Source organism: Drosophila biarmipes, chromosome 2R, assembly GCF_025231255.1.
Source record: "Drosophila biarmipes strain raj3 chromosome 2R, RU_DBia_V1.1, whole genome shotgun sequence".
Taxonomy (NCBI): Eukaryota; Metazoa; Arthropoda; class Insecta; order Diptera; family Drosophilidae; genus Drosophila; species Drosophila biarmipes.
This window is the reverse complement of record NC_066615.1, coordinates 15,485,090-15,503,486: the sequence shown is the minus strand read 5'-3', so window position 1 is coordinate 15,503,486 and position 18,397 is coordinate 15,485,090. Positions and strand designations below refer to the sequence as shown.

The following is an 18,397-nucleotide window of genomic DNA, read 5'->3' as shown; positions in this document are numbered from 1 at the left end:
GAGGATGGATAGATAAAGGCCGGGGGGAAGCAGTCGTGAAGGATGGGGCCCAAGGAATCATTACAATCAATAACTAAAATCGATTTGGGCCTGCGGAGGGTTTCAGTAGCTGTCCGGTTTTCAAAATAGAAATGACCTCGTGACACGAGGAGGAGGAATGGTGATAGGATCTCCAACATTAGACACGATTCATGGGATCTTATGGGTACTTTAACGTTCTGTAAATATATTAAGAAATAGCCTTAAGATACAAAGCATTAAAAAATATTTTAAAAAATGGTTAGGGCATCCTCTACACTTTCCCTACCATATTTCGAATTAAAGATTGTTGTTTTTACCATCTTCCTGCCATCTTGTTAGACCTCTCGAACCATCTCACGTGGGCATCTCCCAGTGGTGCATAGAAAGAAGGCGGAGACGTCCGGGCCGAGTCCTAAGAGTTGTAATTATGCGCAGACTTCCTTTGGACTCAGGGGACCATCCTCCTTCTGGGAACCTGGGACCAGGACCGGCCCCTTTTGGAAGCCCCTTTTTGCATTGTGATAAACGAGCACTCCCTGTGTCTGGACTTTGGAGCGATCGCTCTTTGCAACATCTTCATTATGAATTATGCGCCTCGCAGTTCCTCAGGTTTCCCGGCTCCTTATTCTCGTTCCCATGGGACATAACTTTTGCTTTATCACCCCAAACGAGACAAGGACCTATATCTACGCCCTCTCGAGTGCTGAAACTTTTGCCAACATGTTGCAACTAATTACATAAAGCGACACGTGCACGTTGTAATTTTATTTGTTACAACTCGAAATTAGCATGAATTTGCTAATTAGCTGCGATTGTAAAAGTTGCAGGCGAAGCGGCGGCGATATAGTGACGATAGCGATGGCCTCGAAGAGTAGTGTTTCTGCACTTTCCTGTATCTGCGCGAGTGGGTAGCAGTGTATCTGTATCTCCAAGTTTGCCTCTTCTACCCACAGCAACAGAGAGCAGTGCGAGTTGCAACTTGCAGTGCACATTTTGCAGGGAAATCCACTGCGATTTCCGAGACGTAAGTAGTTGTGATATGGGCAGAATTGATATTAATAGCTTACTTATAAGGTTATGCTACTGGAATTCCAACTATAGATTCTTAAATAGGTATATCATCTATTAATGATCAACTTTTAATTTTTTTAGAACCTAATCAATCATTTTGACTTGATAAGAATTGTTTATGTACTGTAATTAAAGTGCGGTTATTCCTAGAAAACTTTATCAAGTATTCTGATTTCCAAACATTTATATAGCTCTTATATATCCAAGAACTTGATTAACTACCTAAGCCCAAACTGTTTACTCAAACTTAATTATCTTTTAAAGGTTATCTAGTTTTCTGTTTTGCTTTCACATAAATAAAAGCTAAAAAATTCGCAAAAGCCTTGAGTTTAAACTGCGAAAACAATCAACGCTCGCTTATCTATGAAGAAATACAAAAAACTTATTTAGAAACTAATACGGGCGTCATATCAATCACTTAACTCATTCGGAATTCCACGGAATGACTTGACAGTTTGACACACTATCGATAGCAAAGTCGAAATGGAAAGAAAAGCCTGACCGATGGCCACGTGCTTATTTTTATAAAACCACCACAAATATTTAGACATTTAGAGCACCTGCTTGTAAATTCATTGCACTCAGTACGGCCTTTATTTGCATTCATTCATTACGGATAACAAAACAGAATATTTGCACCTTGCCGCATTTCTTTACTTAGCTCCCATCCTCCCCATTATCCGTTTTACATTTGCCATTCATTATACACATATGTATATTTTGTTAACAAATATTTGCCTGCTCGTTGCCAAAATTGTTTACATTTACGTATTTTTGGAGTGCAACTGCTGTGCAAAGAGCTCTTTTTCTGTTTCTACGAGATTTATGCATATCAAAAATTTTACAAAAGTAATTTTACAAATGAATTTTTACATTCCCTCGTTTGCATACCAAAAAATAAATGTAAGCCAAAAAAAGTGCACAAAATACACAGAGAATGGCTATCAGAAGCGACAAAAACATTGGCCTAAATAAAATATAATAAACATTTATCGCATTTATTCATTGATGATATCAACATGGCAAAAACTAAAAATATCTATAAAAACAAACGCGAAATAGCCCTGGGGGCACCGGCGGCAGTGAAAGTGATCCAACGGATAGTCATCGTATGCCGGTGGTGGCAGATGATGATGATGGCAGAAAAAATATGAATGAACAAAAGTCAGAGCTACCAGCATTGATGTGGCGCGCATTAAGCTTACATAACTTCAAACAAAACAAAAAATTTGCCAAAGTTCAAAGAAAACAAGAGGGAATCGTAATCATGACTTATGAAAGATGGAACGGGAAATGTTCCGTGAATACCGATAAAGGTTATGTAAATGAAAGCTTTAAATAGAATTATCCAACACTGACGATGGGGTATTAAAATAAACGTAATTGCTCAATGGTTAAATATAATAAGTGAATGATTATCTACGGAATTCGTAGAAATTTAACTCCCCCAATAATTTGTATTTGTATATTCTCTACCGCATAAATAAAAACATTGAATTTCATTTTCTAAGAGCTAAATTATTAACGAGCATACGCACCGTTAACCAGTTAAAATACCGAATTCCACCTAAGCTACTTAATTAGACCTTCAATGCAGTGTAAAATATGCACTCATAATGGTTTAATTTAATTTATTTACAGCTCCAGTTGGTTAGACGCTAATTGCAACAGCACGAGATACATATTCCGCCCACCGCGATCTTGTTTTAATTATTTTGCTCTACAAGCTTTCTTTGTTTATAAACAAAAAGGGGAAAACAAATACAATTGGAGTGCTCAACATGTTGAAAGATACAAAAAAATCAGGTGCCTTTGGCCCCTGGAGATGTGAATACAAATAAGAGAAAGAGACGGCAGGGACGAGAGTGAAAGAGACGGAGCGCGACCGGCATAAGTAAATAGCTGTAAAGATCTCCAAAAGGCCATCAGACGGTTGTTCACCTGGTCTTTCGGCCTTTTCGGTCGGTGGTCAGCTCAACACCTTTTGGACCGTGCCCAGTTTTCGCTTTATTCGGTTATGGTTTTTGTTCTGTGCCACTGTTCTTTTCTCTTCGCTTTTTTTATATGCACGTAAATACACCTTTTGGTTAATTTCCAACGTGCCTGGAATTCCATTTTATGACTCGCAGCCGTCCATGTCAATTTGACTGCTTTTTGCTGCTGCGAGTTTTCAAATTATACTCTTATCTGCGTGTATCTGTAACACATTTTGGCGGGTGTTGATTACCAGGCGACCCACATAACCACGGGCTCCATCTAATTAGGCTTGCAACACATACAGCGCCGGTGAAAACGTAAAACTGAGAAAAACCCGGCCAGATCCGATGAAGCAGCCGCCTAATTACGGCTCAATCAGCCTCAGCTGTTGGGACGTTGAATCTTGGTTGTTGCGGCTGCTGCAGGGCTCGGAAAATTGCCCCATGGCGAGCCATCCGATGGGTTACCTAACTTCCAGCTTAATGACTTCACTAAAGTCGGAGGGACTATCTGGTGGGCCCGGTGGCATGCTTTAAATATTTTGCGCCACCTGAATGCATTTTACAAATTTTTCTGTTGCAACCTGTGATAAATTGCAGTCGCCGTTGAGTACAGCCTGTTTCTCGTTCAGGTTTAACCCACTGTGTCTGCTCTTTGATCGCACTGACATTTTCTGGTTAGGCTGACTCATGAACTGCACCTCCGCATAGGCCCGGCATTAACCATTAACATTTCAAACGCAACAGCTAAGCCGGGGCACAGGAAAAAATATCTCCCCTCTTCTTCAGTGTGTTAAGAATTTTTTGAAAAAGAAACGAACCTGGTCTTAAAAGTACCTCCGCAGAGATTGACTTTGATTGGTGAGATTATAGTTTCCTGTCCTAACCTAGACTTTTCTTGTGTAACCTCTAGAAAGTAAATTTAACCATTATCTTCATTCAGCAATTTACAATTTTTTTTTTTTTCTGAAGATATGTACTTGGCTTTAAAGTCTGTCTACAGAGATTGACTTTAATAGGAGATATTATAATTTCCTGTCAGGCCGACTTTTTTAGTGAAGTCCCCAGAAAGTAAAATGATAATAGGAAAATTTCTTTAAGATATTTGTAAAGCTGATTACATTTTCCTTTAACAGAAAATACGACATCCGTGTATGTTAAGTACATAATATTTCTTTAATAACATTTCATTGACAAATAAACAATATTTAAAAGCCATTGGATACATTTATTTATAAAATATCCAATAATCCCATTTCAAAGATATTAAACAAACAAAAAAAAACATGATACAGAAATTAATTTATCGGAATGCCTTCGAATCGATCTTAATTTCTTTCCGTGGAACATAAAAACTATAGGAGAAGCCGAGGCTGTCATCATCGCCTGCATTTGCATCTGAAAGTGTCGATTCGAAATGAAGAGGCGAAAGAAGTGGAAAGACGGTGGCCTATAGAAGGTGCGGGGCGCAGCTTCATAGATGGGGAACCACAAGCCCAAACAAGCGAAACATCATCACCGATTGTACTGCTGTGGCTGCGGTCGTTTTCTATTAATGATGATGCAACATTTGCCACAAATGTAAAAAGTTAGGAGCATAAAGAAACAAGCACCCATGGCTAAGTAAAGTTTAACGCCCGAAGGCCAAAAGCGCGTTTGACTCTCTCGTGCTGGCTTTTTCCGCCCTTTTTAACCAGAGTTGTAAACTGAAACCCTTTTTTTGTCTTTGACGGTTGACGAGGATCGGGTATAATGAGTGGAGCTTCTATTTATGCCAAAGCCCGCAAAAGAACCCCAGGGTCTTACTCGTTTTACGGCAATTTTAGTTGTTAGCTGTCAGACATGAAGATAAATAACAACTACGATAAACTTTAAAGGAATTTAACATTTTAATTGACTTGTGAAGAGCCAATTTGTTTGGCATACTTTGTGTATGTGAAAATTCGTATAAATAGCTCGGTTCTTAGGAGGCAAAACCAAATTGTGTAACTAGAGTCAAACTTATCTAAACAATGTATCGGGCCCTAATGATTGGCATGCTAAAGTGGAAGCGTTTAAAACAGTTTCAAAACTTTGAATACACTTAATTAGAAATTCGGAAACATTGCTTATTTTCTTGAAAGTTGGAATGCGCAAGATTTTAGGGAGAAAACAATTTTTTCTTGTTTCGGAAACATTAAGTGCTTTACATCTTTAACTTATTCTTGACAGAATCATTATAAATGCTTTAAAAATTATGAATTATTTACTTATAATTTACCCTAAATATTGTTTAATGAGTCATTTTGGTGTACTTGTGTTCAAATGTTAGAGGGGAAATAAATCAACTTAATTTTTTCAAATTCACTTTGAATGTTGCTGACAAAATCGTTTAAAAATTGCACTTTTAAACTGTAATTTTTATGTTTTCATCACTCGAAGCATGACAAAATCGTCATCAAAATATATGCATTTTTTGGTGCTTTGGTATTCTGAAAAGGGCACCCCGACTTCGACGTCATTGACACCTTCCTGGCCAAATGCCACTGATACGGCTCTCCTCGCCCGAGGTGACTTCGGCTCACCTGAGGCATTTGCATTGGCATTTGCGGCAATGTTCGGCTCAGGTGAGCTCGGAGCCTGACAACTTCTGCTGATTCTGCCGCTGCTGCGGTTACGGTTTAATGAACATTCATGCCTCCTAATGCCGAAACAGAGGAAAAACTGTGAACTCTTGTTCACCGGCAGAACTCTGCGCATTGCAACAAAAAGCAGCCGTAGTTCGCAGTCGTTTGGTTTGTAAAACAAAGCACTGAAAAGCATAAACTAAACAAAACCCGTCGTCGTCGTCGTCGGAGGCAAAAGCCAAGGAATTGCAACAGGTTTCTCTCGATTGGCCTTTCGGTGTCGGTGGTGCTTTATTAAATCTTCTGCTGGCCATTGTATTTGTATTTTATATTTCTGTATATTTATTTTTCATCTTCCGACCGCCGCTTCTGACAGCCGTGATTTGTTGCCGAAGGTTAGTTCAAGTCATTAGAGCTTAGAGAGCTGCCTCGGCCGCTTCTGTTGCCATAAATTGAAGATGTTTTTGCGTTTGCCTCTTCTGATATAGGCAGTTAAATGCTTTGGAAACCTATTGTTTATTCAATTAAAATAGTTGAATATTATCTTTTGGAGGTGTTGAATAAAAGATGATGATTTGCTGGGGAAAACAAAAAGAAACTACAAGGCTGATATTGAACAATGTTAACAATTTTAAACTATTCTAAATTTGTGGGTTTTTGATTTTCAGCAAATGAAAACTTTTGATTGCCTTTTCAGTCTATGCATGTTTAAGTGATTTTTCAAGTTCGACAAATAAAAGCTCTTTTGTAGTTCAGCTTGTTCACTTATTTACGCTTTTATTTTTCTATATTAATTACATTTTGAACTTTAATTTGCCTTCAAGAATATCCTCTTTCAATTTGGATGGCCCGAAGCCCCACAAACGTTTCGCATTCAAATCGCATGCCAGAACTCTTCTTTCGCACAAATGTATTTATAGTGATTTTCCCCATTTATTTCCCCAACCCCAGGCCCATCCGTCGTTTCTGCCATTTGAGGCACTTCACCAAATGACGGCAATTAAAACTTAGATGCCTGGCTGTTAGTGTCGCTTAGTGGCCATCAGAGCTTTGGCTACATTTAATTATAACTTGAGGACTAATTGTGCGTTGTCCACAATTAAAAATATCTTTTGGCAAGTGGGTGGGGCGGTTGGAGAGCAGATTTGTCACAGATGATGGGGCAAGTGGAGCAGAGTCTGCAGCTAATTGCCGCACGGACCGGTCCATCCTCCAGCCTATGCCAACCATAAGGCTGTGCAAATAAAAATAGGAGTAAAAAATGCAAAAACAATGACAAGACAAATGTTGCGACAAGGCAGCAACAACAAATCAACACGACTGCAACATGCGGCCTACAAGTTTTGTGGGCCTACAAAAGAAACTTTTTTTTATGCAGCTAATCCAATTCGAAAGCAATTTCTGGGCGGAATGGTACTGAAGATTGGGGGAGGAGGCGGGGGACTGGTGGGTTGTTGAGAACCCCCATTTACATGGCCTAAGACCATGTCTGGGATCTGCCCACTTAGCCCGGCAGACGGAGGAGCCAGCTTAGAAGACGAGTTCATTGAATTCTTCTCGCTGGGTATTCGCCAAACTCGTAAATTTTCAACATACAAGAAAAAAAGAGAGGAAAAAAGAAGCCAAATCCCAAACCAAACAGGTTCTCCTGCATCCACCAAAAACCCAGATGTACACGGGGAAAAAGGGGAAGGGAGATAATCATGTGAGATTATTTTCACTGAATAATATTGGCATATTCCCATTTTAGTCTAAAAGATATTTTAATGGTTAATAAAATGTTTGAGAGATTTCACTAACAATCCATTCTTCATAATTTCAGTGTTTCAAGTGAAGAAAATATTATAAATATCTTCAGCAAAAGAAAACTCTTTTTTCAGTGCATTCAAAGACCAGACTTCGGGTTACACATGTACGAGTGTGTGTATTTTTTTGGGGCCTGCAGCATCTTTTGAGTGGAATGCGGCAGTCAAGTCATCTGCCCTGAAAACCGAGACTCATCTTGGGTTTCGAATCTGGAGTCCGGGACTGGGTTTCAGTTTTAGTTTTGGTCAGCTGCAAATGCATAAAAATCCGCGCCGCATTTCACTTTAGACTGCGGCTACCACTTCGATTAAGTAGCTGTCAGTATGTGTATCTTGTATCTCGTGTCTCGCATCTCTCGATTCGAGTTGGGTGAAAGCGTTCGCATCTTTTCACATTGCATTTTGAGGCCGCCGGCGACCCACTTCCATTTCCAGTTAGAGCCTTATCGAGGTGTTAAACACTCGGCCAAACAAACTAATTGACCCAAAACAGGAATGGTAATCTAATGCCGGAGAACGGCAGAGGAAGCAGCCGCTGAAAAAAACGCCACAAAAAGATTTGTATCTCGATGGGATACGAAAAGGCAGAACAACTCAATTCGAGGGATCATCTGTGCGCGCTCCTGCCTTTGTTTGGCAGCCACAAAAGATGAGGCACTGCTGCCAGTCATTCCGGTGACCTTTCAGCCTCTCTCACCAAATCCATCAATCAATCTGAATTCCCAAAGAAAAAACCAAGAAAAAAATACACTAGGTTGTTTAAAAAGGAAATGAATCCACGCTTTGGACATTAACCGTAATTGCGCAGGCAAACACGCAGTGTGCGATAGATACATAGATACATTTGTATCTCATGACGCACAGAAAACGGGTTCATGCTCGGGGTCCGGGATGTGACCCTCCCCACGCCTCCCCCGCCCCACTTAATGACCTTGTAACTCAACTGTCAACTGTCAGCACACGCAGCAGCAGAATGGCAACAGCAAATCAATAGCCCGGCCACAATTTATAGTATCCATGGCCATAAATTGGCCAGCAGACCGCCGCATGTCATGGCTTTGGGCCAGCGGAAGGCAAGGAATTCTGGCCAAAATAGGCAGAAAACCCGGCGAAATAGATTGTCTGCGAGAAATCAGAAATCAGCGGGCACCGCACAGGGGCGCAGTAGCTCTCATTATCATATAAACAAAGGGGATCCGTAGCCCTCCATGCCAAAATGTAAACTGTCGGCGAATTTATGTGTAGGAAATTTTATGAATTTATGAAGAAAGCCTTCGCATGTGGGCCTGACATAATGGCCAAACATTGTTTCCATTTGGGCTATATGGCCCCAGGATCCCGCTCTGGGAATACTCGCCGGCAACTTATGCATACGAAATGAGCAGCGATAAATTTATGCGTGCGGTCTAACAGATATTTAAGTGAATATCCCGACGTTTTAAGGTTTTATTTGTGCAGCTTATGTGGATGGTATACCATAATTGATTATTTTAGGGATGTCTGACTTAATATGAAACGTAAAAACATTTATTTGCTGGGTTGGCAAGGTATTTTCAAGTTCACTTTAAGTAATTACAAAAGTGTGCACAATTTCATAAATAACCCTGGGGGATTACAGATGTGGGATATGAATTCAGAATTTCCGGTCTCCAGTTTAAAAGCCTCAAATAGAAAAAATGCCAAGGCGCGATAAGAATAGTTGAAAATCTATAAGTGATTACCCAATTACATTTTTATAATAATTTCTATCCACTTAAAAGAGTAAAACGCTCAAGTTCGCAGTGAGCAGATACATATACTCGTGCATAATGTATATTAAAACCGAGAAACGGCTTATCACACTGAAACATTTTCGAGTCCGCTTTGTTTACATTAGCCAGACTTTCGGGGGACTTAGGGTGTGAGGAGGGCGAAAGACAGATTAGAGGAAAGTGGTCCGGCGGAGTGCTAGTAAAATATGAGCATCTGGAAAATACAAATAGTTTGTGCGATATCGCGGCAGAAACTTCCGCAAACCCTCGGAGAGCCGGCGAAATGTGCCTAAGCAAGCACAAACGCAAAAGCCCCACTAAGGCCCCAGAACAAACCCTCAACAAGTAATGAATTACGCGTCAGATTTTCCGCACTCCTTTTCCAGAGGAGCTGGCAAACAATAAGAGCCAAAAAGGCAAAGCAGCTGAAAGCAGTTGCCAAAATGCTCCGGCAACTTTGAGATACTCGCACTCATGCTCCACAGTGAACGAGTGCACGTGCGAGGGAAGTGCGGGTACATAAAAGCCTGCTAAAAACTTTTGTTCTGCATTGTTATCAGCCAAAGCAAGCTGGATTATAAAGGGGCCAACCAGAAACAAACAGAACATAAAACATGAAAAATAAACCCGAAATCAGCAGAAGACCAGCCCAACGCAAGTTTTGACAAAAGATCTTATTTCGCTCAGAGGAAGGAGTTTGGACTCGGCTTTTGTGCTAAGGAAATCTTCCAAGGAGCAAGTTTCTTGGAGAGATAAATTAGTAGGTCAGTTGTAATTAGATTACAGGAAAAGGAAAATAAGAGGAAAATGGAGGAGTAGCCTCGTGCAAATTGGACAATTGGATCACGGGATAGTATAAACAAAAGTTGATAAAGAAACTACTTGAAGAACAAATCCTAGGACACAGAATTAAATGTTTTAGAAAACCTTTTAAAAAACTATATTCAAATGTTAATGAAATGAACTAAAATGAATGGAATCCTTGTAAAAGAGATACCATATTACCTGCTTGATTCCCAACAAGCTTCCCCTCGATTTAATTACTTTAGACAATAAAACCCCACTAAAAGTGATATTCAAATGCCCATGTTCAATACTCTTGAAAAGAGGAAGCTATGGGAAAAACATCATGCCATATCACCTGCTTGAAAGCCAACAACCTGTCACTCGGCTGTCCAAATTGGATACTTCCGTCAATCCATTCTCAAACTTATCAAGAGTGCTCCGAACTGGGTTAAGGTTTGGCTTATCGGTACCGCCCAACTACTTGAACGTGCTGCCGAGTGGTACTCCTCCCCCGGAGAATGCCCATCAATCCCTGAGACATTCCGTACATTAGATACAAGCTAGCAATTCGATCCGAAGCCAGAACGTGCAGACCAACTGGAAGACAAAGAATATTGTATAATGTTTTTTTTCCCATGTACCACATTTTGACAACTGTTTTTTGCTCGTTCTTGCTGCAAACTAAACTGTTTCCCTAGTTCTCGTTTTTATTGCTTTTTTATATCCAATAGAGAACGTGCAGACGTGCGAAATTCGAGCGAAGATGCGGCCGTACGAGAAGAATTGGAACTTCAGCTGGCACCTGGTCGATATTATACCACAACTTTGTGCCTAACTATCACGAATGGCAAACAAAGAACGGGCCGTGATGTAAACCCTAATATGCGGAGTGATTAATTCCTCCAAATTAACATAAATGGCAACAGCTTCAACTTTTGCCGCCTGACCACAGGTTGCCCCCTATATCTTTGGTCTGGCCTTTGGCCCAACCTTTAGCCTTTTTCTTCGCCCTGACGCCACTGGCCGACATAAATAATTAAATTTAATTGCCGTTGCTGCTTCTTAATGATGCAACCCAGGCATCAGACGAGCCAAAGAGCCGAAAAGACCTCTGAACCCGGGACGCTTTCCCACCTGAAACCCGTTTTTATGAAAATGAAAATGGAAATGAAATTAAACGAAGCCTTCGTCGTCGTCGCAGGCAGCCAACGACAAGTGACAGCGATGAAGGTACATTTCATGAAATTAAGCAAATACTAAATGGAAATACGAGGCAGGGAAGAGCCGTTGGAGGAGATGGGTTTCCGCAGGCATTAAAACAAACGACATTTTCCCCTGTCACAGGGAGTTGGCATAATTGAAATGGCCATGGCTATATTAGGAAAATGATATACTACGGCGAATAAAAAAATAAATTTATGAATGACTGAACTTAGCTGTTAGCCCAGTCATTCTTTGTCACAAGACATCACATAAGCTGATTAGTTTAAAGTTATACCCCTACAAACCAATAATAACATTTCCAAAACCGCACATTCAATGGGTTAATTGTTAGGCAATAAAGACCTATAAACGCAACGCGCTTAAACTGACAGCGGATGGTAGTAATTATTTTTATTTGGCTAACGAAATATTCCACACTGATGTCTTCCCCGTGGAACGATAACACTCGGGGCCAAAAGATGTCCCGAGCAATCTAATCTTATCTAATCTATTTTTACACATGAGCAAACTTTGCAAAGACAGTCGCCCCACAAACCAGTTGAAAATAATATTTGACCAGCTGAACTGGTTCTTATTTATGCCAAAAAAATTACAATCTAAAATATAATAAATTTGTTGATTAATAAGACGGCCGTATAATCAAAGCCTCTCTTTCCAGCCATGACACCAATCCAGAGCCGCAATCAACTGTCTAATCTAGGCGGGTCTAGCTAACGATCGTCTTTGATAATTAATAACAAAAGGGGAAATTCTGGCTTTTTGCTTTTGGTTCCTGTGATTCTAGGCCAAAAGCATAATAAAAACCGGCAATACGCACGCAGCCCAGACGGCCGAGAACCGGGCTAAAAGAGTGGGAGTTGAAGAGGTGGCCTAAGTGCTGCCATGGCAAAGCCAAAGGCAAAAACAAAGCGGACCCATTCAAGGGTTTTTCTCGAGCCGAGAAACACAAATATATAAAAACAAGCGCAGGCACAGCTGCTAGATGGGCAGAGGGCGGTTATAAAAATCAAATGAAGTATATTGATTTTTCTTTGCGAGCGCCAAAAAAAGTACAGAGGGGAGCCAGCAAAGTCAGGGAAGCGCCCAATAAAAAGTAATTTGCAAACAAAACCTCGATTTTTTCTGCACAGAACTTGTTACACCCTAATCAAGTGAAACGGAGCAAATTTAATCTAGCTTATTAAAAAGTGGAAGCCGCAATACGTTCCGTCATGCAAAAGATTTTTTTTATAATTCTTAGCATTTTACTATTATGATTCACTTAGTATGAACACCAAAATTTGAAGAACTGAATTCTTAAGATTTCTAAATATTCGCAATACAAAAGATGAAGAAGTTATCTAAAAAAAAATATTTTTTATTTTAACTCTTGCTGATAACATGCATTTTACAACTTTCCTACAAATTACAAGAAATAATATCTTATCTGAGCACTGATAACTTACATTTATTTATCTTATTTCCCTATTGCTAGCTTGAGAGGGCCAAGGCGTAATAAAAAAGTAAACAAACAAATAATTTAAAATATATACATGAAAAATTCTTTTGCTATTAATTTTTCTGAGTGCAACTATCTCAGACGGAATGCATATCTGCATTGTTTTTGCTTTTAGCCCGCAGCCAAAGTCGAAAGCCCGTTAAAAAACAAGGAAGGGAGTTGATGGAAAGACTAATACTAAAACAAAGACTAAGACAAGAGCAAGAACAAGAACGAGAGCGAGTAGGAGAGGTGGCGAAAGAGGAGGTGGAGTTGTAAAATGTCAGCCCAAGTTAACGGTGCACGAACACCAAGGCAACAAGCAAACAACGCAACAACAAACATGAATGTTTTGTTTGATCTGCTGTCAGGCGAGAGAGAGATGGCGCCAGGGGGCGGGAAAGGGAGGGCGAGACATGGCAGGTGCAAGGGGTGGGGGAGAAAAAGAGATGGCATGCGGCCGGGTCGCGTGTTTACAACAATTGCCCGGCTCTCCTTTCCCGTTATTCTAGACAAACTTACCCCGCTCTCTGCTCTCCTCTTCGCTTCTTGATTCCTTGATTCTGCTGTCAAAAATTCCCAAGTTCCTATTTTGTTTGTGCGAGTTTCACAAAAAATATACCTTTTGCGGTCGTGTTTCTGTTGTGTTTATTATACTCGGATTTTACTCAGTCGCCTTTTGAGCTATTTCGATTAGCATGCTTCAATTTGTATGTGGATTTTTTCACACTATTAATTTGTAATTTCTGCTTATTTTAGCCATTTGCATATATGATTTCACACATCGAAAGCAACTTCACAGGTGACTGTGATTTGTGTTGTTGTTTGGTTTCGTAAATTCACGCACACCGACAGACGGTCACACGCACACTGGCACACACACCTTTGCGTAGGTGCGGAGAGTGGAAGAGGAAGAGAAATGCAATCCGACGGATTCACCTTAGCACGCGCGCTCTCCCACTCGCACACGACCGCAACCAGCTGAATTAACGGTCAAAGATCGACTGAATTCAACTGAAGAATAATGATTTTCCATGGCGTTTTAGCCGGCAACGGCGTGCAACATGTTCCGTGTTCGAGGTTCGAGTTGCAGGTTCGATGGGTTCAGTGGGGCGAGGGTTTGTGGGTGTTTGTGTGGGTCACTTCTTTCCTTCTGATAAACGCTCGCTGATAAGCCAAACACACACAGAAAGACCCTTTGTTGCTGCCCCAGACATTGTTGTTTCCAGCCTGTGAATGACAAATGAGCCCGTATACGGCAAATGGTATATGGAAGTCGGAATAGCAGATTACCAGAGTGGTCCACCCTTATGGGTTTAACGGCTCGAGGGAGGGGGCTCAAGCCTACCATGTCCCAGCGATTGGATAAGAGCTTCGCAGAAGGTCTAAGATTAGGTGCAGCTAACGCTTAATTTGGGTATTTTTATTATAGGAGATATCATAGCATAAGCGAAACAGCGAAAACCTTAACCGAGTACTTTGAGAACGTAAGTTCATAAAAGTGTACCGAATAGTTCTTGAAATTTTTGGCTACAAGCGGGGCACGCGCTAATTCCGGCTTCTGTTTCGCCGGTAAGGGGAGTGGGTTCACAAATTGATCCCTATCCACCATAATACCATTAGCCACATAGCCTTACATAGGTTGCGGATCCCTTCGACAGACGCCTAACTCATCGTCATAGAAGCAAGCTTCCAATAATACTAAATTGACAAAACTATGTTCATAATATGTGTAAAATAGACAAGCTATGCAAATTACAGTTGATGATGAATTATTTTTTATAAGGTTATACTCATGTAATTTTAAAAGCCTCCAGTTAGCTACCGTTGACTTGTGAAAGAGTGTGCGAACAGAGTTACCCTCGAAAGTCTATGAAGCTCGTACTTTTAAATAGTCATAGATAATAATATATTCCATAAAATAATGATTAAAATTCTCTATTCTCTATTCTCTAATTCTATTATTTGGTATCAACATTAAGAAACAATTAAAAAAGTGGATTAATTTTAGCACTTACTTTTAACCTTATGGGGCTTAAAAGGTTGTATGATATTAAAAATTATTAATATAACATTCCCTCATTTCTACTACCTTTTCTAGCTAATCCTAAGGCTCGGCCACTCATCACTGTGGCAACATCGAACCTGGTAAGCCGGCTGGCAACTCGAACTGCAACTCGGACGTGTTGGCCGCTGCACTTGTCGTTGGCCAACTACAAATCTGCTTGCACGTGGCTAATTTGCATATTATTGTTGTTGATCTTTATTTTGAGTGTATGTGAGTTTGTGCTGAAACAGGCAGGAGTTAAATCCGATTGTCCCCAGAAAATTCAAGTCACAACCTTTTCTTTGTCATTTTATGCATCCATTATAAATCAATCACCAATGTTAATTAAACTTTTGAAAAAGTTCAGAGTTTATGTTCGACGACAGACATTGACTTTCGGTTAACAACTTTCTTTGCATTTGACACTGCAATTGACGAGTGCAAAAAACGGACCACGAAATTGACAATTTGCAACACCGACGGAAGCTGTTTTTCAATTGCTGCGCTCTGGCACCTCCCCCCGTTTTCCGCATTTCCCGCCCGCCGTTCGTTATGGACTTTTCATTGGTTTTGTTTGGCTCTTTCAATTGAAACATGGCCAAGTTTTTTCGGGTAAGTGCGAGAGAGAGCGGGAGATAGGGAAAATGCGAGGACGACACCAATCAACTTTTTCCTCTGCGCTGCATTTTTCATTAGTTTTTCTTATGCAGCGAAAAAGTTTTCTTGGCCCAAAACGAGTCTCTAGTTTTTCACTGTTTGTTGTCACATATTGATAGCTCAAGTTTCTGTTTATACAACTGCATTTGGCCATATACAATGCGTTGCCTTGCAAATATTGGCAATACCATATAAATATGGGGGCATCGATATCAAGTATAAATATTTTCTAAGCGGTTTTATGGTGGCCTGATATTAAACGCTTTTATGGTAAATGTCATGACGATGATGGTTTATATTTATATGTTCAAAATATATTAAAAACAAAGCTGTGATTGGTTTGTAGGAAATAAAGTACCTATACCAGCAGTTATTAATTTTTCTTCATTTTCAACATTAAATTTGTAGAAGATAGGTATTAGGTTTTTTATTTTTATGCAATGTTGTTTTATAAATATTCTACCTTATATTTACCGAAACTTTTATTTTTCAAAATGCTGTGCTATGTTAAAATGAATAATCTTTTATTTCATTCCATTTTATTAGTGGAAAGCAAAATGGCTAATTCTTTTTATGTTTATTTCAATTTAATTACTTGTTAGGCATTGCTTTAAATAAACTTCCATTAAAAGTTAATTATACTATCAGCTTTCTATGACCAAAAGCGTTTTCCATATAAGTGGTTCGCTTCCCAAATAACCGGGAAAAGCCAATTTCAATACAGCTGTGCCACCTGTGATTTTGATTTGGTGGCTGTTTTCGTTGGCGCTGCCAATTTGCCGGCCAATTGAAAATGCAATGCACGCCCCAGACAAAAACTCATTTGCAACACTTCACGCAACGCCGGCGATTTCGATTTAGCCAAGATCAAGGGCGATAATGCCCGCAGCAGTAAATGCTGCAGCCGCGGCAGCAGGAGCAGTAGAAACAAGCAGCATCGGCAAATGCAGCAACATTGGCCGTGCTTATGTATGTATCTGTGTACATTGCATTGCGTGCAACAACGTGCTGCAGATATAAATAGCCAGCGGCAAGAGCAACTGGGCCCTTATCCATTCTGGCTGATCTTTACGCACAGGAGGCAGCGGCAGCAACAACTGCTGCAACATCTGCAACACAAACACAGGGTGCAGCGGCAACAACAACATTCCTTTCGACATTTAATTAACGATCGCGATTGCAATCAAAGCAGTTCTCCCACACACCGACGACCCCTCGCCGGTCTTGAATGGATCCTGGCCAGTTTACTGGTGGCCAGTTAGCTTAGTTGGCCCGGCTAAGCTGACAAATACTGTAATTAATTTTAATTGCTGCGATTGGCGCTCGCTTTCCGTCTCATTAAAGACTGCATGCGCTGCTCCCTATTTTTTTCGATTTTCGCCACGGATAAACCCTGCGATTCCGACTCCGAAGTATGCCCTGGTATTCCGCTCGCCATTCTTGGCTACGTGTTTTTACGCCTAATTGCTGGAAATGTCGCGTGGCAAATATTTTGTCGCCTTCACAAGGGCGCTCGATAAAAGATGAACAAGAGGGAAAATGATTTCAATAGGTACACTGCCACAAAAATTAAACTGTTGAATATTATAGTAGTATAGTTGTATGGTATAAAAGTATATTTAATCTTAAAAATGATACCAATAATTGAATGCTAGAATTCTTAAAATTTCTTAAACTCTAAACATGTTAATAGATAACAATAAAATAAATAAAATACTATAAGCATTTCCCATACTTTTTATTCTATAAATAAATTTAATATACAATTATCAAATGCTTTTAATGTTATAACTCATTTACAGTAAACATACTTAATTAAATTAAATGTTAATACAATTTTTTTTATATTTTTGCTGTCTTTTCAGACCCATTATTTCTTTCTGTGTACCCTTTCACACTCATATTGTGCCAACACTTGCACTTTGGTTTAATGGACTATGGAAAGTGCAGAGTGGAAATAAAAATGTTCATTTCTCGGGTCCCCGGAGGCTCCCAGTGGAGTAATCATATAAAACACTTTTCGTTTGCAGTTCATTGAGTGAGCACAAATCCAATTAGATCTTGACTCGGCTTAGCTGGCAGACACACCTCCCCTCCAACACCCAAAAAAGCCCAGAAAAACATTCAAAACCCCCGAGAAACACACACAAACACAAATGGAGTGCCGAAAAATCGTTGCATACTTTGCAGCGAAAATTTCCTCAAGTCAATTTGCCTGCCATAACTCTTGACTTAAGTTCAGTTTGTTTTGCTGGTGTGAGTGAGCGGAAGTTGTCATGCGTGTGTGTGAGTGAGTGTGTGTGTGTGTGTTTATTTTACTGGCGCTTGTGTTGGTTTAGGGACTTTAACTTGTGGGCCGCAGGTTGGCAATTGGTTTGACACACATAAATAGTTTATGCCGCATTGCTGATTATTGATTTTGCAACCAATTAAAATTCCAGCACAAACAAGACTGCCAAGCAATTTGATCCTTCTGGGTATTAAACTAGAAGCTCGCCCCTAAGCTGAGGGGCTTAAAGCGTTTTCAAAGAACTCAGCATGAATAATTCAAATTGCAACATGTGATGGCAAAAGTTGAATATTAGAAATTAATTTTATAAACGGCTTAAAATATAAAATGGTTTTGCGACCTAAAAGAGGCTTAAGGCATAAAAAAAAATTAAAGGAAAAAATATGAATTGAAGTTTTAAGATATGATAGTAAATCAAGCATTTATGGTTTAAGGGGTATATATTTTTACCTGGCAATGAATTTGTAACCATCCTGAGAGCTTAAAAACATATAAAGCGAAACATTTTTAATTAACTACCCAATAATCAATTCAATTTTAAATTTTGAGCCCTTTTATACCTGTTTATCATTCCATAGTTGAGTTCATTCGTTCACGCCAAAAAGATAAAGGGCTTACACTCTTTAGATATAAAACATATTAAATAAATAAAGTTTAAAAAGAATTGCTTAAAATAAATTAACCTA

The 18,397-nt window shown here is 39.8% G+C and overlaps 1 protein-coding gene across 4 annotated transcripts in view; it reads right to left on the bottom strand.

Moving 5' to 3' along the window:
- Positions 1 to 13,947, bottom strand: part of LOC108036368 (putative polypeptide N-acetylgalactosaminyltransferase 9) — a 61,101-nt gene extending 47,154 nt beyond the window's left edge. For 2 of the 4 annotated variants that reach the window (XM_017112450.3, XM_017112452.3), the window contains exon 1: positions 13,240 to 13,738. The gene's annotated coding sequence lies outside the window, so the exon portion shown is untranslated. Of the gene's footprint in view, positions 1 to 13,239 lie in introns of all 4 variants that reach the window. The other 2 variants (XM_017112451.3, XM_050888295.1) reach the window with 2 other exon arrangements.
- Positions 13,948 to 18,397: the final 4,450 nt, after the last annotated feature.